The sequence below is a fragment of the Xiphophorus hellerii genome, chromosome 10, assembly GCF_003331165.1.
Source record: "Xiphophorus hellerii strain 12219 chromosome 10, Xiphophorus_hellerii-4.1, whole genome shotgun sequence".
Taxonomy (NCBI): Eukaryota; Metazoa; Chordata; class Actinopteri; order Cyprinodontiformes; family Poeciliidae; genus Xiphophorus; species Xiphophorus hellerii.
Window position 1 is genome coordinate 19,192,891 of NC_045681.1, and position 24,656 is coordinate 19,217,546.

Below are 24,656 nucleotides of genomic sequence, written 5' to 3' on the forward strand. Positions count from 1 at the left end.
ATGATAAACATTCCGTTTCCATGGATACGATAAATGAAATACGTTAAATATTTAATATTATTTTTGAAAAAACATTCAAAAAAATAGAATTTACTTTTATAATAGCCTATATTTTAATTGTTTAATTTAATTATTTCTTTCAAGAAAGGGACATGTTGATCTGATTTGTATTATAATTTTTTTGCATAGCCAGGATACATGAATTGATTTGAAAAAACAACAATGGTGATATTTAATCTAAGAGTATCAGGTTTGCTGACTTTGGTGTCCAATTCTTTGAAATTTTGATGACTTCTTTGAAATATATAGCTTTAATAGGTCTCTTGCATTTGTGGGGTGAAACAAATTTGTGAGTTAATTTAAATAGTTTTGTGACTTATGTGTTAGCTTATTGACATTTGTGGATAAATGTCTGGGATATTAACACTGGTGTTTGAGAAAACTGTTGTGCTTGTTTGGGGAAAAAAAACAAACGGTAAGATTTCTGTCCAATTTTTTGAAAAATGCCCGGACAAACACACGTGGTTTCCATGGTAATCACATCAGACTAGCGGCTTATTAGGACACTCGAAGACGCTTTACATAAAATTTCCATTCATGCACACGTTCACACACTGAAGATAATAAGCTAATGGATTGTACCCACCGATGTTATGTCATGCCAACAATAAACTCCAGCTAAAGGTGGGAGAAGTGTCTTGCTCAAGGACACAACGACAGAGGCGGACCATTGCAGGGCAAACTCCTACCACTGTCGCCCCAGTAATAAGCATTATAAGTGTGTGTGTGTGTGTGTGTTTGATTTTAACAAACAAAATAATGATTTCTTTGTAAAAAATCAGTTTTGATGACTTTGGTGTCCAATTTTTGGTAAACTGGATGGTTCTTTTTCATTTTTTTAAAAAAAGCCCAGAAAAACATATTTAGTTTCCATGGATACATTGGTGACATTATTTAAAATGACTTCAATAAAAAATTAAGAAACACTTTTCAAACGTGTGCCTCCTACTATCTAATGATAGACTTTAATATATGCGTTTAGTTTTATTACATGGTGAACTAAATTTAAAAGAAAAAAAACATTATTTGAGTTGGTTAAAGTCAGCTTTGATGTTCATTTTTGGAAACTACAACTCTGTCTAGGAAAATATAATTAGCATTTTTGGGGTGCAACGTATTTGTGAGTTAATTGAATTTGTTTTGTGATTTATATGCTGGTTATTTGAAATTCTGGAAAATGTCAGTAATGCTGACTGGAGTTGTTTTGGTTTGAAAGAAGGTTTGGAACCAGCTTTTTGAAAAATGTTTGTCGTCTCCATGGATACATTGATTAAACAATAACACACAACTTTATTCTTAGAAAAAGTCTTTAAAGAACAATCAATGTGTGCCTGTTGATTTCACAAAGTAACTAAATTATTTAGTTTATTGTAATTACTTAAGACCAGGAAAACCAGTGTTTTGCTCCATTGCATTTTAGTGACGTATCATTTTCAGAAGTTAGTTGAATGTTAACAGTGAATGTTAAAATTCATTAGAAACACATTGATCTCGGTTTCAGTGAATCCAGTTGTGATTACTTCGTTACTTAACATTTTTGGTGAGAATGTGGGGGTTTAACACTGCTTATGTGGTTTAAAAAGTTACTTCTGGTTTTAGAAGATCGGTTTTGATTTATTCAGATCTTTGGAATAAGAAGTCAGTGCCTGGACCAGGTTTCAGAAAATGCCTCAAAAACACATTTGGTCTCCTTGGATACGTTGCTTGAAATAAAACCTTAATGCTTGAATATTAGAAAAGTTTTTAGATATATATTTCTCCTGAACTATTTCTAAGTAGTTTAGGTTTAAACTTATTATTGTTTAGTTTTATTTTTCTAAGAAAGAGGAGTTTTGAATAATTAGTTGTTTATGAAATGCTGTGTTGGTCATTTGCATATTTGGAGCTGTAATATATTTTCACGCTGATTACGTTTTCAGAAAGAGTCGGCAATATTAATAGTGGTGTGGTGATTGGAAAACATTTTATTGTAGTTTGAGAGGATTACTTTTAGAGAATCCATTTTGTTGATGTTTTTGTCTCCATGGAGATGGTAATATTGAAAGAAGCATTTGGAGAAATATAATTGTGTGAACATTCATCTGAGTTTCTTGCTGGGTTGTGTGCAGCCATGATCTTCAGACTGATGTAATGAATTTCATAACACTACCTTCAACCATAACTGACCCATTTGGAGTAATATTAACATGTGATAATAAGACTTTGAGGCATCATGCACACATAAGGGATGCAGATTATTATTTTAATTATTTTATCTCCAGACAAAATATAATGGCCATTTTAACACTGGATATGGATTTCTAAAAAAATAAGCAATATTATTTTTGTAGGAGGGAACCCCTGGAAACGGAGGAAGGGCTACTTATGTCGGCCTGTTTATTTAGATCCCCAATCTTTAAACTTAATTAATTTTACAGGTGTACATTTCTGCTGTTGGCTATATGTGGGAGTATGAAGGTAGTACTGATGGGGTGTCAGACTAGCTGTCTTTGTGATTGTGAAAAATTGTGGAGCTCAAAGGAATTTAGTTTGATTTACTACAATTAACATTTTGGTAATTTACAAATGCTATTAGAAACATATATTTTTAAACTTTGATATTTTTAAATATTAAAATTGTGTAAGCAGTGATTTAAGTGTAATAATTATGAATGGATAACATATCTTATCCCTGGCTATTGTTAAGAATGATAAATTGTACCTGAGCATCAAAGATTTGTGAGGATGGGTTGTTATATAAGGGTAAACTGAGTAACTTGTTGCAGTTTTATTTTATTCACACTAATGGAATAATATTAGATTACAGGTGTTTCATTAGCTATTAAGACATCCTAAACACACTTTATAGCTCTTTAATTTATGTTTCCAAATGTTTAAGAGTTTATGGTTAGGGGTGAATTACCAATAAGTCTAAATTTGATTTGTTGTCTCTAATGACTGATTGGTACCAAGGTGAAGCTGCAAGTTCGTTTGTCTGAGTGACGATGGTCCATACATGTTTGATCATTGAGTTTTAGAGTTTATTGTTGTGGTTTTTATGTAAAATTGTATTTTTTGCTGTTGTTTGTGACTAACGATAAACTATATTTGTTTTATCTCTTAATTCCCGTCCTTATTGTATAATCATACACAATGGCATAGCAATAATATTGTTCATTAAATATATTCAAGAAAAACAAACACATTCACAAACCTGGGTTATTGTATTGTTGGTATTTCAGTGTTGTCTCTAAACATTGCTTTGGACTTTTGTGAAGGTCTGGATACTGAATTGTAGCTTTTTTTGCTTTGTTTCTTTCCTTCACAGCCCATACCATGGCGCTTCCAGCAGATGGATCCCCAATGTTGGAGGGACATCCAGATAATGGTAAGGATCACGGTAAGTTGTGGTCAAATGAAGCCGAGGAAGACGAGGTAGGTAATGCCGGTACTGCCGGCTCTAGTTGTAGTTCTTCTACTAGCTCTAGTGGTAACTCTTCTACCAGCTCAAGTGACGACGAGGCTGATAACGAAGACCAGGATGACTTTAAGTCCCGACTTTGTTTTGTCAAGGTCATTGTAGGAAAGCTTCAACAGTCATTGAAACATCACAATTCGACGGTTGTTCAGCGGGGCGCCGCTAAGAGTAGTTCAACAGTGGACCGTGCCAGTGCTGCGTCACAGCTGCTTGAGATTCTTCCCATCCATCCATCCATTTTTCTGTTAATTAAACGAGTTAAACGAGTTCTCGTTTTTTTGTGTTTAAATGTTATGTAAGGCAGCACACGCGTGTCACCCAATTACTTTGTGTGGCTCTAATTACATGCAGGTACAACGATGAGATGCTGGTTTTTGTAAGGGTTTTTTTTTGCCACAGCAAGAAGGATGTGAGGCTTCAGGTTCAGTGCAGAATTCAGTTTTATTTGAAAGTACGAGCTTTTGACCAAAACAGCTCTGGATATGAAGACTAAATAGAAACAAAAGGGAAAAAGTTATTTAAAAACCTGGATGTTATTCAGAATTAGATATTTTTTTTAAATTAACATATTTTTCTGTTTTTTTGTTTGTTTGTTTCAAATGTTTTTGCAAAGTATTTTTCTGAAGCTGATTATGTAATTTGGATCAATAAAGTATTTTTGAATTGAATTTTTCTTCCAATCCATGTTTTGTGACAGAGAGAAGTTTTCTCATTTATAGGTCCGAAACTGACATAGTTAAGAATGAAAGCAGAAATATAATGTCACACCAGTCGTGTAAGTTTTAAAAATGTCATTGGGGCGTGCTGTGGTGGCGCAGGGGTTAAGCACAACCCACATATAGAGGCCTTAGTCGTCGACGCGGCTGTCGCAGGTTCGATTCCCTGCCTGGCGACCTTTGCCGCATGTCTTCCCCCTTCTCTCATTACCCTCTTTCCTATCAATTCTCTGTCAAATAAAGGTCACTATAGCCAATAAAATCTTTAAAAAAAGGGGCGTGCTGTGGTGGCGCAGGGGGTTAGCACGCCCCACGCTTGGAGGCTTTAGTCCTCGGCGCGGACTTCGCGGGTTCGACTCCCGGTCCCGACGACCTTTGCTGCATGTCTTCCCCCCTCTCCTCACCCTCCTTCCTGTCTGCCTACTGTAGAAAAAATACGAGCCACTAGCGCAGCAAAAACTCTTTGGGCCACTGCTTGAGATTCTTCCCCAAAATTTCAAAACAAACAAGACATTGGGGTAGCTCAGAAGCCTCAGAGAAGACAAGGCTCCCTGTAACTTCACTTGAATAGTCCTCTGGACCTTGACAAACAGGAAGAGCCCCATTTTCTTACAGAGAACCCCCAGACCTATCGTTTTACCAGCTTACCCCAGACCTATCGTACCTCGCAACATTCATCAGGTAGGTTTGGAAGAGGACGGGGCTTCTTTGACTTCCGGCCGCGCCAGGAGCACTACACAGAAGGTGGATTCTGCGAAGGAACACGACCCACCATCAAAGCTTAGTTTTGGTACAGTGCTTCCTTCCAGCTTTAAATTCACATGTGGACTTGACAAACCAGAAGAGCCCATTTTGTGTCCAGAGGACTCCACTCCTATCAGTGCCTCGCCACAACCTCTGGCAGGTTGGAGAAATTTAGTGGCTTCTTGTACTTCCGGCCGTGCCAAGAGAACGGCAAAGAAGTTGGATGATGTGAAGGAGGATGACCCACCATCAAAGCCTAGTTTTGGTACAGCGCTTCCTTCCAGCTTTGAAGTCACATCTGAACTTGACAAACCAGAAGAGCCCATTTTGCATCCAGAGGACTCCAGTTCTGTCAGTGCCCCGCCACAACCTCTGGCAGGTTGGAGAAATTTAGTGACTTTTTGCCGCGCCATTAGAATTCCAAAGAAGGTGAATGATGCGAAGGAGGATGACACACCATCAAAGCCTAGTGATCAGGTAGGTTCGAAAGAGGACGTGACTCATGCGACATCTGTGACTGGCATAAACGGAAAGAGGACCAGGGACACTGTTGCTAAAGAGGAGCCCCCAGCCAAGAGGAGTAAGGACACTCTTGCTGAAAAGGAGCTCCCTGCCAAGAAGACCAGGGACAGTGTTACTGAAGTGAAACTCCCAGCCAAGAGGACCAGGAATAGTGATGATGCTAGACAGGAGCCCTCTGCCAAGAAGACCAGGGCCAGCGTTACTGAAGTGAAACTCCCAGCCAAGAGGACCAGGAATAGTGATGATGCTGGACAGGAGCCCTCTGCCAAGAGGATCAGGGAGAATCAAACTGAATATGTGCTCCCCTCCAAGAGGACCAGGGACAGTGTTGCTGAAGAGGAGCCCCCAGCCAAGAGGACTAGAGACACTGTTGCTAAAGAGGAGCTCCCAGCCAAGACGGCACAGTGGTATAATGAAGATCCCATTTGGGACGAGGTCCTTCAAAGTATCGGCAGAAGGATGGCATGGAGATATGGTAAAGAATGGGAGGACGAGCCCATTCCATCAACCCCTCTGTTCATTCCATACCGAAAGACAGACCATGAAGATCCTATTCTGTTATCCCCTGTCCTCAGTCCCTCACCAAGGACGTCGTGTGAGGATCCTGGTCTCTCATCCCCTGTCCTCAGTCCCTCACCAAGGACGTCGTGTGAGGATCCTGGTCTCTCATCCCCTGTCCTCAGTCCCTCACTAAGGACGTCGTGTGAGGATCCTGGTCTCTCATCCCCTGTCCTCAGTCCCTCACCAAGGACGTCGTGTGGGGATCCTGGTCTGTCATCCCCTATCCTCAGTCCCTCACCAAGGACGTCGTGTGGGGATCCTGGTCTGTCATCCCCTGTCCTCAGTCCCTCATATAGAATGGCGCGTAAACTTCCTGTTTTGTTATCCCCTATCCACAGTCCCTCACCAAGGACAGCGTGTGAGGATCCTGGTCTGTCATCCCCTGTCCTCAGTCCCTCATATAGAATGGCGCGTAAACTTCCTGTTTTGTTATCCCCTATCCACAGTCCCTCACCAAGGACGTCGTGTGGGGATCCTGGTCTGTCATCCCCCGTCCTCAGTCCCTCGTATAGAATGGCGCGTAAACTTCCTGTTTTGTTATCCCCTATCCACAGTCCCTCACCAAGGACAGCGTGTGAGGATCCTGGTCTGTCATCCCCTGTCCTCAGTCCCTCATATAGAATGGCGCGTAAACTTCCTGTTTTGTTATCCCCTATCCACAGTCCCTCACCAAGGACGTCGTGTGGGGATCCTGGTCTGTCATCCCCCGTCCTCAGTCCCTCGTATAGAATGGCGCGTAAACTTCCTGTTTTGTTATCCCCTATCCACAGTCCCTCACCAAGGACAGCGTGTGAGGATCCTGGTCTGTCATCCCCTGTCCTCAGTCCCTCATATAGAATGGTGCGTAAACTTCCTGTTTTGTTATCCCCTATCCACAGTCCCTTACGAGGGACGATGCAAGAGGATCCTTTTCTTTCATCCCCTGACGTCAGTCCTTCACCATCAACACACCGTGAAAATCCAACTTTGTCATCCCCTGACTTCCGTTTCCGGATGGAGACTGAAAAGGACAAAGAAGAGGAACCAACACCTTCAACATCTGGTGGAACGACAGCAAGAGCGAGTTCCAGACACGTGTGGTTTAGACCTCGCTACGTTTTAAGTGACTCTGATTAGATTGGGATCCGTAAAAACTGAAGACCTATTTGGGAAGTCACATTAGGACATCATCATTTCTCTGTTTTTTGGGTTTTTTTAAAATTAAAGCCAATGGGTTTCTAGCAAGCCCGTGGAAGCCTTACGTAGCGCCTTGCACCGGGGCTGTTCTTTATCCCGCTGCTAGATGTAGCATTTTAGATGGTGAGGATCCTGGCAGGTCTGAGGAAGCCTTAGGTAGCGCCTTGCACCGGAGGTTTCTTCATCTTTGCGATTTCTTCTCAACTCCCCCATGTTTCAGGGTAAAATAGCGGTTCTTCCCCACGCTGTGCTCTCCGATATAGTAAATTGTTCTATCCTGTTCCTCCACTAATCCAGTCTCCAAGTTTTTAATCTTTCAGGTTTTAGCTGCTCATCGCTGGATCCTTTCGTCGTCGTCCATGTGGTTCCTGTCCTTCTGGACCCCTTGTTTTTCACGCTGCTCGTACGTTTTTCCACATTCACATGATACTGCTTGCCTCCTGCTGGTGGTGGGGACCATCAGCTTTACTAAATAAAAGTAGAAATAGAAATTCACTATTAGTAATTTAGAAACTGTTCAACCATGTAGAGTTAAAGTTTACATTAAGTAAGGAATGCTTGCCTGACAACATGTTGTATTAGAAACCAAATTAAAGCATCAGGACAATAAGAAATTAGAAGACAAAGGAGAACATAGACAGAATTTATGATTGAAGGATTTAATTAAAAGTTTTTATTCAGAGAGACACTAGAGAACAGGATCGGAGGAAAGGAAATGGAGAGCATGTGGAGTAAAGTTTTATGTAGATAAACTATTAATCTCATGAAACAAATAGTTTATATGGCTAACAGCATGTTCATGTGTTGCAACACAGCAAAATCACAGAAGATGAATAGACATTAAAAAAATACCAAACTAGTCTCTGGTTCGGGTTCAGACTTCTCAGATCTCTGATTCTCTGGTCGTCCCAGGTTGGATCTCCTCCGCCTGTAATCCTCCACCTTCAGCACCACCAGTCAGGTGGAGGAAGATAAGAGAACCCAGTTGACAAAAAAAGTAAGAAACTTATTTTCATTTTAAATATGGAAGAAATTGAGGTCAAATTTCAAAATTGTTCTTCCTTCTGTCCATGTATATTCTATTTGTTAACCCTGTTGTCTTTTCTCTGGATTTCATTTCTACATCAACTCATGTCACATGACATGAGTTGACCAACAATTAAAGCAGAAGACCAGCTCCGCCTGTAATCCTCCTCCTTCAACACCACCAGTCAGGTGGAGGAAGATAAGAGAACCCAGTTGACTAAAAAAAGTAAGAACATTTATATCTACACAACATGATTAATCATTTCAAATATAGCTGCGGAGAGCTGAACTGAAAGTTAGAAACTGTCTGCTGTCCATGCATATTTTCCTCCTTCACTTTATCTTCTCTCTTTATTTCATTTCTCTGTGAACTCATGTGATGACTGGAGTTGACCAACAATTAAAGCAGAAGACCTGCTCCACCTGCTGATCTACTGGTTGTAACAGCTTGTGGGAAAGGTGAGGACATGATGATGACTTTGATCAGAAAATCTCTTTCAATAATCTGTCATTTAGACAGAGATTAAGGAATGTGTGTCTGATCATGTGATGACTCCCCAGCATCACTGGACCAATCAGGCGAGAGAAGACAGAGAGGACTGAGGACTGAAACGAAAATACTCTGCCTGCCAAAAAAGGTAGACGATCCAGTGGCCCCAGGTTTACACACCATCTGTTGGTACTAAATACATTTTTTACAACCTTAACTTTTCTATAGTTGAGATTATTTTCTTAATTATTCAAGAATTGAAACCTTGGTTTTCCTTCCTGTTAGATCATATAAGCAAATAAAAGAAACAAATTTTAATGTGCAAAAAGTTGATTTACAGTGAGCAACGCTACAACACTTTTATACATACAGTGCAGTAAACAATTCTCATTAAATTCCCCCCCGTTGTGACAGGTTTGAGGCAGACCGACCGCTGGGGAGATGGACCTCACCTGACACCATTACTCTGGATGTAACAGGTAGGTGAGCAGAAACTGAAGCTGCTGAGACATCTCAGAAAAGTTTCAGCATTTAATAACGTGCGTTGGACTTTGCGTTTCTCAAGTTTGTTCTTCTGTTTCCTTAGCTCGACTCTGCTGTCAAAACATCAATGACTCGAGAAGCGGACAGCGAGATTTCTGGTGCCTGGCTGGAGACGAGATTCTGATTATTCAAGAGCCAAAACAAAATGTCAGAATAAATAGTTAGAAGGCAGATTTGTTTTCTATTTGTTGTTGTTTTTATTATTAATGCTCCACGACACAAAATGTATCACTGCTGTAACTCTTGAGTTTAATAAAATGTTCTTCTTTCAATCTGTTATTTCTGCTGTCATTTTTTTTTTTACCATAATCATTTGTGGAAACATTATATATTAAAGGAACGCCCACATTTTTAATAGAACTTCATGACTGATCAAAGCACAAACTGGAGAACAGGATTAAAAGAAATTTATTTTTTTTAGTAAGTGTTAATTAATTTGTAGTTACATCAATACAAAATTCACATCTTAAGAACTAACACAAGCCAGTCACACTGAAGAAGTATCCTGATGTTGACCTTCGACCCTTAGCTTCAACTGATTCACTGAAAGGTTGGGTAGAAATGTTACCCAGAGAACGCTCTTTTTCCTTCGTGGATTACACATTTTTCAATTTCCCAGAGGAAAATCCATATCTTTGTGCAACAGATTTATTTATTTGTTTTTTGACTCGTTTAGTTTCTAAATTGAAACTTTTATAAGCAGTGACAAGTGGGTTGTTTCAAGGACAAACAACCCACACAAAAAAACGAGTTCTCGTTTTTTTGTGTTTAAATGTTATGTAAGGCAGCACACGCGTGTCACCCAATTACTTTGTGTGGCTCTAATTACATGCAGGTACAACGATGAGATGCTGGTTTTTGTAAGGGTTTTTTTTTGCCACAGCAAGAAGGATGTGAGGCTTCAGGTTCAGTGCAGAATTCAGTTTTATTTGAAAGTACGAGCTTTTGACCAAAACAGCTCTGGATATGAAGACTAAATAGAAACAAAAGGGAAAAAGTTATTTAAAAACCTGGATGTTATTCAGAATTAGATATTTTTTTTAAATTAACATATTTTTCTGTTTTTTTGTTTGTTTGTTTCAAATGTTTTTGCAAAGTATTTTTCTGAAGCTGATTATGTAATTTGGATCAATAAAGTATTTTTGAATTGAATTTTTCTTCCAATCCATGTTTTGTGACAGAGAGAAGTTTTCTCATTTATAGGTCCGAAACTGACATAGTTAAGAATGAAAGCAGAAATATAATGTCACACCAGTCGTGTAAGTTTTAAAAATGTCATTGGGGCGTGCTGTGGTGGCGCAGGGGTTAAGCACAACCCACATATAGAGGCCTTAGTCGTCGACGCGGCTGTCGCAGGTTCGATTCCCTGCCTGGCGACCTTTGCCGCATGTCTTCCCCCTTCTCTCATTACCCTCTTTCCTATCAATTCTCTGTCAAATAAAGGTCACTATAGCCAATAAAATCTTTAAAAAAAGGGGCGTGCTGTGGTGGCGCAGGGGGTTAGCACGCCCCACGCTTGGAGGCTTTAGTCCTCGGCGCGGACTTCGCGGGTTCGACTCCCGGTCCCGACGACCTTTGCTGCATGTCTTCCCCCCTCTCCTCACCCTCCTTCCTGTCTGCCTACTGTAGAAAAAATACGAGCCACTAGCGCAGCAAAAACTCTTTGGAGAAAAAAAAAAAAAATTTAAGTCATTACACTAGTTGGCCAGTAGGTGGCAGCATACGGAGTGATAAACAAGATAACGCGATACTTGTATTATCTGCGTTATTTGTGGTCCAAGTTCTCTCACGCGCCAGTGCGTGCGTTCGTCAATGAATGTCATGGAAACGACGTTAGCGTCCTCAAGCCTATAAATGACGCTGACCTTCTGAGTTCTTTCCCCTTTGCGACGGGACTTTTGAGAGAGACGCCTGAAGGAGCCTTTACAGCCTCGGAAGGTTTGAGCTTGTTGAAAAGTCTGCTGTGCAAAACTTGCTAAAGAAGCACTTGCTGAAATACGCACTTGCTGAAGAAGCCCGTGGATAACAAACCTGCGACAGACGGTTCCTGACCAGAAGAAGAAGAAGAAGGAGGAGGAGGAGGACCAACAGGGTGACCAGCTGGAAGGTTAAAATCATTCTTCTATTATTTTTAATAAACGAAAGCAAATTATTACTAAGATATTAGTGACTTGTTTAGTTTATTTTGTGTTTGTGTGTGTTTTAAAGAAATACTGACTTCTGTAGAAAAAAAAGACAAGTAGCATTCTTTGCTAGCATAGATGTTCTTAACTAATGAGCCTTTTTCTGAACTGAATTTCGCTGGAAATGTCAGGAATGTTAAACTGTGGTGTAGTGAGTCAATAAATATATGTATTTTACTTAATTATAGTCAAATTAGTTAAATTAACGACAAATGTCTCGAAAATGATCTTGGTTTTTGACCGTTATTTTTTGAAAAATGCCATGATAAACATTCCGTTTCCATGGATACGATAAATGAAATACGTTAAATATTTAATATTATTTTTGAAAAAACATTCAAAAAAATAGAATTTACTTTTATAATAGCCTATATTTTAATTGTTTAATTTAATTATTTCTTTCAAGAAAGGGACATGTTGATCTGATTTGTATTATAATTTTTTTGCATAGCCAGGATACATGAATTGATTTGAAAAAACAACAATGGTGATATTTAATCTAAGAGTATCAGGTTTGCTGACTTTGGTGTCCAATTCTTTGAAATTTTGATGACTTCTTTGAAATATATAGCTTTAATAGGTCTCTTGCATTTGTGGGGTGAAACAAATTTGTGAGTTAATTTAAATAGTTTTGTGACTTATGTGTTAGCTTATTGACATTTGTGGATAAATGTCTGGGATATTAACACTGGTGTTTGAGAAAACTGTTGTGCTTGTTTGGGGAAAAAAAACAAACGGTAAGATTTCTGTCCAATTTTTTGAAAAATGCCCGGACAAACACACGTGGTTTCCATGGTAATCACATCAGACTAGCGGCTTATTAGGACACTCGAAGACGCTTTACATAAAATTTCCATTCATGCACACGTTCACACACTGAAGATAATAAGCTAATGGATTGTACCCACCGATGTTATGTCATGCCAACAATAAACTCCAGCTAAAGGTGGGAGAAGTGTCTTGCTCAAGGACACAACGACAGAGGCGGACCATTGCAGGGCAAACTCCTACCACTGTCGCCCCAGTAATAAGCATTATAAGTGTGTGTGTGTGTGTTTGATTTTAACAAACAAAATAATGATTTCTTTGTAAAAAATCAGTTTTGATGACTTTGGTGTCCAATTTTTGGTAAACTGGATGGTTCTTTTTCATTTTTTTAAAAAAAGCCCAGAAAAACATATTTAGTTTCCATGGATACATTGGTGACATTATTTAAAATGACTTCAATAAAAAATTAAGAAACACTTTTCAAACGTGTGCCTCCTACTATCTAATGATAGACTTTAATATATGCGTTTAGTTTTATTACATGGTGAACTAAATTTAAAAGAAAAAAAACATTATTTGAGTTGGTTAAAGTCAGCTTTGATGTTCATTTTTGGAAACTACAACTCTGTCTAGGAAAATATAATTAGCATTTTTGGGGTGCAACGTATTTGTGAGTTAATTGAATTTGTTTTGTGATTTATATGCTGGTTATTTGAAATTCTGGAAAATGTCAGTAATGCTGACTGGAGTTGTTTTGGTTTGAAAGAAGGTTTGGAACCAGCTTTTTGAAAAATGTTTGTCGTCTCCATGGATACATTGATTAAACAATAACACACAACTTTATTCTTAGAAAAAGTCTTTAAAGAACAATCAATGTGTGCCTGTTGATTTCACAAAGTAACTAAATTATTTAGTTTATTGTAATTACTTAAGACCAGGAAAACCAGTGTTTTGCTCCATTGCATTTTAGTGACGTATCATTTTCAGAAGTTAGTTGAATGTTAACAGTGAATGTTAAAATTCATTAGAAACACATTGATCTCGGTTTCAGTGAATCCAGTTGTGATTACTTCGTTACTTAACATTTTTGGTGAGAATGTGGGGGTTTAACACTGCTTATGTGGTTTAAAAAGTTACTTCTGGTTTTAGAAGATCGGTTTTGATTTATTCAGATCTTTGGAATAAGAAGTCAGTGCCTGGACCAGGTTTCAGAAAATGCCTCAAAAACACATTTGGTCTCCTTGGATACGTTGCTTGAAATAAAACCTTAATGCTTGAATATTAGAAAAGTTTTTAGATATATATTTCTCCTGAACTATTTCTAAGTAGTTTAGGTTTAAACTTATTATTGTTTAGTTTTATTTTTCTAAGAAAGAGGAGTTTTGAATAATTAGTTGTTTATGAAATGCTGTGTTGGTCATTTGCATATTTGGAGCTGTAATATATTTTCACGCTGATTACGTTTTCAGAAAGAGTCGGCAATATTAATAGTGGTGTGGTGATTGGAAAACATTTTATTGTAGTTTGAGAGGATTACTTTTAGAGAATCCATTTTGTTGATGTTTTTGTCTCCATGGAGATGGTAATATTGAAAGAAGCATTTGGAGAAATATAATTGTGTGAACATTCATCTGAGTTTCTTGCTGGGTTGTGTGCAGCCATGATCTTCAGACTGATGTAATGAATTTCATAACACTACCTTCAACCATAACTGACCCATTTGGAGTAATATTAACATGTGATAATAAGACTTTGAGGCATCATGCACACATAAGGGATGCAGATTATTATTTTAATTATTTTATCTCCAGACAAAATATAATGGCCATTTTAACACTGGATATGGATTTCTAAAAAAATAAGCAATATTATTTTTGTAGGAGGGAACCCCTGGAAACGGAGGAAGGGCTACTTATGTCGGCCTGTTTATTTAGATCCCCAATCTTTAAACTTAATTAATTTTACAGGTGTACATTTCTGCTGTTGGCTATATGTGGGAGTATGAAGGTAGTACTGATGGGGTGTCAGACTAGCTGTCTTTGTGATTGTGAAAAATTGTGGAGCTCAAAGGAATTTAGTTTGATTTACTACAATTAACATTTTGGTAATTTACAAATGCTATTAGAAACATATATTTTTAAACTTTGATACTTTTAAATATTAAAATTGTGTAAGCAGTGATTTAAGTGTAATAATTATGAATGGATAACATATCTTATCCCTGGCTATTGTTAAGAATGATAAATTGTACCTGAGCATCAAAGATTTGTGAGGATGGGTTGTTATATAAGGGTAAACTGAGTAACTTGTTGCAGTTTTATTTTATTCACACTAATGGAATAATATTAGATTACAGGTGTTTCATTAGCTATTAAGACATCCTAAACACACTTTATAGCTCTTTAATTTATGTTTCCAAATGTTTAAGAGTTTATGGTTAGGGGTGAATTACCAATAAGTCTAAATTTGATTTGTTGTCTCTAATGACTGATTGGTACCAAGGTGAAGCTGCAAGTTCGTTTGTCTGAGTGACGATGGTCCATACATGTTTGATCATTGAGTTTTAGAGTTTATTGTTGTGGTTTTTATGTAAAATTGTATTTTTTGCTGTTGTTTGTGACTAACGATAAACTATATTTGTTTTATCTCTTAATTCCCGTCCTTATTGTATAATCATACACAATGGCATAGCAATAATATTGTTCATTAAATATATTCAAGAAAAACAAACACATTCACAAACCTGGGTTATTGTATTGTTGGTATTTCAGTGTTGTCTCTAAACATTGCTTTGGACTTTTGTGAAGGTCTGGATACTGAATTGTAGCTTTTTTTGCTTTGTTTCTTTCCTTCACAGCCCATACCATGGCGCTTCCAGCAGATGGATCCCCAATGTTGGAGGGACATCCAGATAATGGTAAGGATCACGGTAAGTTGTGGTCAAATGAAGCCGAGGAAGACGAGGTAGGTAATGCCGGTACTGCCGGCTCTAGTTGTAGTTCTTCTACTAGCTCTAGTGGTAACTCTTCTACCAGCTCAAGTGACGACGAGGCTGATAACGAAGACCAGGATGACTTTAAGTCCCGACTTTGTTTTGTCAAGGTCATTGTAGGAAAGCTTCAACAGTCATTGAAACATCACAATTCGACGGTTGTTCAGCGGGGCGCCGCTAAGAGTAGTTCAACAGTGGACCGTGCCAGTGCTGCGTCACAGCTGCTTGAGATTCTTCCCCAAAATTTCAAATACAAACAAGACATTGGGGTAGCTCAGAAGCCTCAAGAAGACAAGGCTCCCTGTACTTCACTTGAATTCGCATCTGGACTTGACAAACAGGAAGAGCCCATTTTGTGTCCAGAGAACCCCAGACCTATCGGTACCTCGCAACATCATCAGGTAGGTTTGGAAGAGGACGGGGCTTCTTTGACTTCCGGCCGCGCCAGGAGCACTACACAGAAGGTGGATTCTGCGAAGGAACACGACCCACCATCAAAGCTTAGTTTTGGTACAGTGCTTCCTTCCAGCTTTAAATTCACATGTGGACTTGACAAACCAGAAGAGCCCATTTTGTGTCCAGAGGACTCCACTCCTATCAGTGCCTCGCCACAACCTCTGGCAGGTTGGAGAAATTTAGTGGCTTCTTGTACTTCCGGCCGTGCCAAGAGAACGGCAAAGAAGTTGGATGATGTGAAGGAGGATGACCCACCATCAAAGCCTAGTTTTGGTACAGCGCTTCCTTCCAGCTTTGAAGTCACATCTGAACTTGACAAACCAGAAGAGCCCATTTTGCATCCAGAGGACTCCAGTTCTGTCAGTGCCCCGCCACAACCTCTGGCAGGTTGGAGAAATTTAGTGACTTTTTGCCGCGCCATTAGAATTCCAAAGAAGGTGAATGATGCGAAGGAGGATGACACACCATCAAAGCCTAGTGATCAGGTAGGTTCGAAAGAGGACGTGACTCATGCGACATCTGTGACTGGCATAAACGGAAAGAGGACCAGGGACACTGTTGCTAAAGAGGAGCCCCCAGCCAAGAGGAGTAAGGACACTCTTGCTGAAAAGGAGCTCCCTGCCAAGAAGACCAGGGACAGTGTTACTGAAGTGAAACTCCCAGCCAAGAGGACCAGGAATAGTGATGATGCTAGACAGGAGCCCTCTGCCAAGAAGACCAGGGCCAGCGTTACTGAAGTGAAACTCCCAGCCAAGAGGACCAGGAATAGTGATGATGCTGGACAGGAGCCCTCTGCCAAGAGGATCAGGGAGAATCAAACTGAATATGTGCTCCCCTCCAAGAGGACCAGGGACAGTGTTGCTGAAGAGGAGCCCCCAGCCAAGAGGACTAGAGACACTGTTGCTAAAGAGGAGCTCCCAGCCAAGACGGCACAGTGGTATAATGAAGATCCCATTTGGGACGAGGTCCTTCAAAGTATCGGCAGAAGGATGGCATGGAGATATGGTAAAGAATGGGAGGACGAGCCCATTCCATCAACCCCTCTGTTCATTCCATACCGAAAGACAGACCATGAAGATCCTATTCTGTTATCCCCTGTCCTCAGTCCCTCACCAAGGACGTCGTGTGAGGATCCTGGTCTCTCATCCCCTGTCCTCAGTCCCTCACCAAGGACGTCGTGTGAGGATCCTGGTCTCTCATCCCCTGTCCTCAGTCCCTCACTAAGGACGTCGTGTGAGGATCCTGGTCTCTCATCCCCTGTCCTCAGTCCCTCACCAAGGACGTCGTGTGGGGATCCTGGTCTGTCATCCCCTATCCTCAGTCCCTCACCAAGGACGTCGTGTGGGGATCCTGGTCTGTCATCCCCTGTCCTCAGTCCCTCATATAGAATGGCGCGTAAACTTCCTGTTTTGTTATCCCCTATCCACAGTCCCTCACCAAGGACAGCGTGTGAGGATCCTGGTCTGTCATCCCCTGTCCTCAGTCCCTCATATAGAATGGCGCGTAAACTTCCTGTTTTGTTATCCCCTATCCACAGTCCCTCACCAAGGACGTCGTGTGGGGATCCTGGTCTGTCATCCCCCGTCCTCAGTCCCTCGTATAGAATGGCGCGTAAACTTCCTGTTTTGTTATCCCCTATCCACAGTCCCTCACCAAGGACAGCGTGTGAGGATCCTGGTCTGTCATCCCCTGTCCTCAGTCCCTCATATAGAATGGCGCGTAAACTTCCTGTTTTGTTATCCCCTATCCACAGTCCCTCACCAAGGACGTCGTGTGGGGATCCTGGTCTGTCATCCCCCGTCCTCAGTCCCTCGTATAGAATGGCGCGTAAACTTCCTGTTTTGTTATCCCCTATCCACAGTCCCTCACCAAGGACAGCGTGTGAGGATCCTGGTCTGTCATCCCCTGTCCTCAGTCCCTCATATAGAATGGTGCGTAAACTTCCTGTTTTGTTATCCCCTATCCACAGTCCCTTACGAGGGACGATGCAAGAGGATCCTTTTCTTTCATCCCCTGACGTCAGTCCTTCACCATCAACACACCGTGAAAATCCAACTTTGTCATCCCCTGACTTCCGTTTCCGGATGGAGACTGAAAAGGACAAAGAAGAGGAACCAACACCTTCAACATCTGGTGGAACGACAGCAAGAGCGAGTTCCAGACACGTGTGGTTTAGACCTCGCTACGTTTTAAGTGACTCTGATTAGATTGGGATCCGTAAAAACTGAAGACCTATTTGGGAAGTCACATTAGGACATCATCATTTCTCTGTTTTTTGGGTTTTTTTAAAATTAAAGCCAATGGGTTTCTAGCAAGCCCGTGGAAGCCTTACGTAGCGCCTTGCACCGGGGCTGTTCTTTATCCCGCTGCTAGATGTAGCATTTTAGATGGTGAGGATCCTGGCAGGTCTGAGGAAGCCTTAGGTAGCGCCTTGCACCGGAGGTTTCTTCATCTTTGCGATTTCTTCTCAACTCCCCCATGTTTCAGGGTGAAAATAGCGGTTCTTCCCCACGCTGTGCTCTCCGATATAGTAAATTGTTCTATCCTGTTCCTCCACTAATCCAGTCTCCAAGTTTTTAATCTTTCAGGTTTTAGCTGCTCATCGCTGGATCCTTTCGTCGTCGTCCATGTGGTTCCTGTCCTTCTGGACCCCTTGTTTTTCACGCTGCTCGTACGTTTTTCCACATTCACATGATACTGCTTGCCTCCTGCTGGTGGTGGGGACCATCAGCTTTACTAAATAAAAGTAGAAATAGAAATTCACTATTAGTAATTTAGAAACTGTTCAACCATGTAGAGTTAAAGTTTACATTAAGTAAGGAATGCTTGCCTGACAACATGTTGTATTAGAAACCAAATTAAAGCATCAGGACAATAAGAAATTAGAAGACAAAGGAGAACATAGACAGAATTTATGATTGAAGGATTTAATTAAAAGTTTTTATTCAGAGAGACACTAGAGAACAGGATCGGAGGAAAGGAAATGGAGAGCATGTGGAGTAAAGTTTTATGTAGATAAACTATTAATCTCATGAAACAAATAGTTTATATGGCTAACAGCATGTTCATGTGTTGCAACACAGCAAAATCACAGAAGATGAATAGACATTAAAAAAATACCAAACTAGTCTCTGGTTCGGGTTCAGACTTCTCAGATCTCTGATTCTCTGGTCGTCCCAGGTTGGATCTCCTCCGCCTGTAATCCTCCACCTTCAGCACCACCAGTCAGGTGGAGGAAGATAAGAGAACCCAGTTGACAAAAAAAGTAAGAAACTTATTTTCATTTTAAATATGGAAGAAATTGAGGTCAAATTTCAAAATTGTTCTTCCTTCTGTCCATGTATATTCTATTTGTTAACCCTGTTGTCTTTTCTCTGGATTTCATTTCTACATCAACTCATGTCACATGACATGAGTTGACCAACAATTAAAGCAGAAGACCAGCTCCGCCTGTAATCCTCCTCCTTCAACACCACCAGTCAGGTGGAGGAAGATAAGAGAACCCAGTTGACTAAAAAAAGTAAGAACATTTATATCTACACAACATGATTAATCATTTCAAATATAGCTGCGGAGAGCTGAACTGAAAGTTAGAAACTGTCTGCTGTCCATGCATATTTTCCTCCTTCACTTTATCTTCTCTCTTTATTTCATTTCTCTGTGAACTCATGTGATGACTGGAGTTGACCAACAATTAAAGCAGAAGACCTGCTCCACCTGCTGATCTACTGGTTGTAACAGCTTGTGGGAAAGGTGAGGACATGATGATGACTTTGATCAGAAAATCTCTTTCAATAATCTGTCATTTAGACAGAGATTAAGGAATGTGTGTCTGATCATGTGATGACTCCCCAGCATCACTGGACCAATCAGGCGAGAGAAGACAGAGAGGACTGAGGACTGAAACGAAAATACTCTGCCTGCCAAAAAAGGTAGACGATCCAGTGGCCCCAGGTTTACACACCATCTGTTGGTACTAAATACATTTTTTACAACCTTAACTTTTCTATAGTTGAGATTATTTTCTTAATTATTCAAGAATTGAAACCTTGGTTTTGCTTCCTGTTAGATCATATAAGCAAATAAAAGAAACAAATTTTAATGTGCAAAAAGTTGATTTACAGTGAGCAACGCTACAACACTTTTATACATACAGTGCAGTAAACAATTCTCATTAAATTCCCCCCCGTTGTGACAGGTTTGAGGCAGACCGACCGCTGGGGAGATGGACCTCAGCTGACACCATTACTCTGGATGTAACAGGTAGGTGAGCAGAAACTGAAGCTGCTGAGACATCTCAGAAAAGTTTCAGCATTTAATAACGTGCGTTGGACTTTGCGTTTCTCAAGTTTGTTCTTCTGTTTCCTTAGCTCGACTCTGCTGTCAAAACATCAATGACTCGAGAAGCGGACAGCGAGATTTCTGGTGCCTGGCTGGAGACGAGATTCTGATTATTCAAGAGCCAAAACAAAATGTCAGAATAAATAGTTAGAAGGCAGATTTGTTTTCTATTTGTTGTTGTTTTTATTATTAATGCTCCACAACACAAAATGTATCACTGCTGTAACTCTTGAGTTTAATAAAATGTTCTTCTTTCAATCTGTTATTTCTGAAGTCTTTCTTTTTTTTACCATAATCATTTGTGGAAACATTATATATTAAAGGAACGCCCACATTTTTAATAGAACTTCATGACTGATCAAAGCACAAACTGGAGAACAGGATTAAAAGAAATTTATTTTTTTTAGTAAGTGTTAATTAATTTGTAGTTACATCAATACAAAATTCACATCTTAAAAACTAACACAAGCCAGTCACACTGAAGAAGTATCCTGATGTTGACCTTCGACCCTTAGCTTCAACTGATTCACTGAAAGGTTGGGTAGAAATGTTACCCAGAGAACGCTCTTTTTCCTTCGTGGATTACACATTTTTCAATTTCCCAGAGGAAAATCCATATCTTTCTGCAACAGATTTATTTATTTATTTATTTGTTTTTTGACTCGTTTAGTTTCTAAATTGAAACTTTTATAAGCAGTGACAAGTGGGTTGTTTCAAGGACAAACAACCCACACAAAAAAACGAGTTCTCGTTTTTTTGTGTTTAAATGTTATGTAAGGCAGCACACGCGTGTCACCCAATTACTTTGTGTGGCTCTAATTACATGCAGGTACAACGATGAGATGCTGGTTTTTGTAAGGGTTTTTTTTTGCCACAGCAAGAAGGATGTGAGGCTTCAGGTTCAGTGCAGAATTCAGTTTTATTTGAAAGTACGAGCTTTTGACCAAAACAGCTCTGGATATGAAGACTAAATAGAAACAAAAGGGAAAAAGTTATTTAAAAACCTGGATGTTATTCAGAATTAGATATTTTTTTTAAATTAACATATTTTTCTGTTTTTTTGTTTGTTTGTTTCAAATGTTTTTGCAAAGTATTTTTCTGAAGCTGATTATGTAATTTGGATCAATAAAGTATTTTTGAATTGAATTTTTCTTCCAATCCATGTTTTGTGACAGAGAGAAGTTTTCTCATTTATAGGTCCGAAACTGACATAGTTAAGAATAAAAGCAGAAATATAATGTCACACCAGTCGTGTAAGTTTTAAAAATGTCATTGGGGCGTGCTGTGGTGGCGCAGGGGTTAAGCACAACCCACATATAGAGGCCTTAGTCGTCGACGCGGCTGTCGCAGGTTCGATTCCCTGCCTGGCGACCTTTGCCGCATGTCTTCCCCCTTCTCTCATTACCCTCTTTCCTATCAATTCTCTGTCAAATAAAGGTCACTATAGCCAATAAAATCTTTAATCTAATCTTTACACTAGTTGGCCAGTAGGTGGCAGCATACGGAGTGATAAACAAGATAACGCGATACTTGTATTATCTGCGTTATTTGTGGTCCAAGTTCTCTCACGCGCCAGTGGGTGCGTTCGTCAATGAATGTCATGGAAACGACGTTAGCGTCCTCAAGCCTATAAATGACGCTGACCTTCTGAGTTCTTTCCCCTTTGCGACGGGACTTTTGAGAGAGACGCCTGAAGGAGCCTTTACAGCCTCGGAAGGTTTGAGCTTGTTGAAAAGTCTGCTGTGCAAAACTTGCTAAAGAAGCACTTGCTGAAATACGCACTTGCTGAAGAAGCCCGTGGATAACAAACCTGCGACAGACGGTTCCTGACCAGAAGAAGAAGAAGAAGGAGGAGGAGGAGGACCAACAGGGTGACCAGCTGGAAGGTTAAAATCATTCTTCTATTATTTTTAATAAACGAAAGCAAATTATTACTAAGATATTAGTGACTTGTTTAGTTTATTTTGTGTTTGTGTGTGTTTTAAAGAAATACTGACTTCTGTAGAAAAAAAGACAAGTAGCATTCTTTGCTAGCATAGATGTTCTTAACTAATGAGCCTTTTTCTGAACTGAATTTCGCTGGAAATGTCAGGAATGTTAAACTGTGGTGTAGTGAGTCAATAAATATATGTATTTTACTTAATTATAGTCAAATTAGTTAAATTAAATGTCTCGAAAATGATCTTGGTTTTTGACCGTTATTTTTTGAAAAATGCCATGATAAACATTCCGTTTCCATGGATACGATAAATGAAATACGTTAAATATTTAATATTATTTTTGAAAAAACATTCAAAAAAATAGAATTTACTTTCATAATAGCCTATATTTTAATTGTTTAATTTAATTATTTCTTTCAAGAAAGGGACATGTTGATCTGATTTGTATTGTAATTTTTTTGCATAGCCAGGATACATGAATTGATTTGAAAAAACAACAATGGTGATATTTAATCTAAGAGTATCAGGTTTGCTGACTTTGGTGTCCAATTCTTTGAAATTTTGATGACTTCTTTGAAATATATAGCTTTAATAGGTCTCTTGCATTTGTGGGGTGAAACAAATTTGTGAGTTAATTTAAATAGTTTTGTGACTTATGTGTTAGCTTATTGACATTTGTGGATAAATGTCTGGGATATTAACACTGGTGTTTGAGAAAACTGTTGTGCTTGTTTGGGGAAAAAAAACAAACGGTAAGATTTCTGTCCAATTTTTTGAAAAATGCCCGGACAAACACACGTGGTTTCCATGGTAATCACATCAGACTAGCGGCTTATTAGGACACTCGAAGACGCTTTACATAAAATTTCCATTCATGCACACGTTCACACACTGAAGATAATAAGCTAATGGATTGTACCCACCGATGTTATGTCATGCCAACAATAAACTCCAGCTAAAGGTGGGAGAAGTGTCTTGCTCAAGGACACAACGACAGAGGCGGACCATTGCAGGGCAAACTCCTACCACTGTCGCCCCAGTAATAAGCATTATAAGTGTGTGTTTGTTTGATTTTAACAAACAAAATTATGATTTCTTTGTAAAAAATCAGTTTTGATGACTTTGGTGTCCAATTTTTGGTGAACTGGATGGTTCTTTTTCATTTTTAAAAAAAAAGCCCATAAAAACATATTTAGTTTCCATGGATACGTTGGTGACATAATTTAAAATGACTTCAATAAAAAATTAAGAAACACTTTTCAAACGTGTGCCTCCTACTATCTAATGATAGACTTTAATATATGCGTTTAGTTTTATTACATGGTGAACTAAATTTAAAAGAAAAAAAACATTATTTGAGTTGGTTAAAGTCAGCTTTGATGTTCATTTTTGGAAACTACAACTCTGTCTAGGAAAATATAATTAGCATTTTTGGGGTGCAACGTATTTGTGACTTAATTGAATTTGTTTTGTGATTTATATGCTGGTTATTTGAAATTCTGGAAAATGTCAGTAATGCTGACTGGAGTTGTTTTGGTTTGAAAGAAGGTTTGGAACCAGCTTTTTGAAAAATGTTTGTCGTCTCCATGGATACATTGATTAAACAATAACACACAACTTTATTCTTAGAAAAAGTCTTTAAAGAACAATCAATGTGTGCCTGTTGATTTCACAAAGTAACTAAATTATTTAGTTTATTGTAATTACTTAAGACCAGGAAAACCAGTGTTTTGCTCCATTGCATTTTAGTGACGTATCATTTTCAGAAGTTAGTTGAATGTTAACAGTGAATGTTAAAATTCATTAGAAACACATTGATCTCGGTTTCAGTGAATCCAGTTGTGATTACTTCGTTACTTAACATTTTTGGTGAGAATGTGGGGGGTTTAACACTGCTTATGTGGTTTAAAAAGTTACTTCTGGTTTTAGAAGATCGGTTTTGATTTATTCAGATCTTTGGAATAAGAAGTCAGTGCCTGGACCAGGTTTCAGAAAATGCCTCAAAAACACATTTGGTCTCCTTGGATACGTTGCTTGAAATAAAACCTTAATGCTTGAATATTAGAAAAGTTTTTAGATATATATTTCTCCTGAACTATTTCTAAGTAGTTTAGGTTTAAACTTATTATTGTTTAGTTTTATTTTTCTAAGAAAGAGGAGTTTTGAATAATTAGTTGTTTATGAAATGCTGTGTTGGTCATTTGCATATTTGGAGCTGTAATATATTTTCACGCTGATTACGTTTTCAGAAAGAGTCGGCAATATTAATAGTGGTGTGGTGATTGGAAAACATTTTATTGTAGTTTGAGAGGATTACTTTTAGAGAATCCATTTTGTTGATGTTTTTGTCTCCATGGAGATGGTAATATTGAAAGAAGCATTTGGAGAAATATAATTGTGTGAACATTCATCTGAGTTTCTTGCTGGGTTGTGTGCAGCCATGATCTTCAGACTGATGTAATGAATTTCATAACACTACCTTCAACCATAACTGACCCATTTGGAGTAATATTAACATGTGATAATAAGACTTTGAGGCATCATGCACACATAAGGGATGCAGATTATTATTTTAATTATTTTATCTCCAGACAAAATATAATGGCCATTTTAACACTGGATATGGATTTCTAAAAAAATAAGCAATATTATTTTTGTAGGAGGGAACCCCTGGAAACGGA

The 24,656-nt window shown here is 39.0% G+C and overlaps 2 long non-coding RNA genes across 5 annotated transcripts; both read left to right on the forward strand.

Moving 5' to 3' along the window:
* Positions 1 to 7,479: 7,479 nt before the first annotated feature.
* LOC116726837 (uncharacterized) lies at positions 7,480 to 9,696 on the forward strand. Its single transcript, XR_004340692.1, has 4 exons — positions 7,480 to 8,721; positions 8,824 to 8,900; positions 9,167 to 9,235; positions 9,339 to 9,696. It is a non-coding gene; the product is annotated as an uncharacterized LOC116726837 (long non-coding RNA).
* Positions 9,697 to 18,206: 8,510 nt separating this feature from the next.
* Positions 18,207 to 20,489, forward strand: LOC116726829 (uncharacterized). 4 transcript variants are annotated; one of them, XR_004340678.1, is made up of 4 exons: positions 18,207 to 19,447; positions 19,550 to 19,667; positions 19,893 to 19,957; positions 20,065 to 20,489. It is a non-coding gene; the product is annotated as an uncharacterized LOC116726829 (long non-coding RNA). The 4 variants fall into 4 exon arrangements; XR_004340679.1 differs by having other exon boundaries at positions 19,550 to 19,626; XR_004340676.1 differs by lacking the exon at positions 20,065 to 20,489 and having other exon boundaries at positions 19,893 to 20,040.
* Positions 20,490 to 24,656: the final 4,167 nt, after the last annotated feature.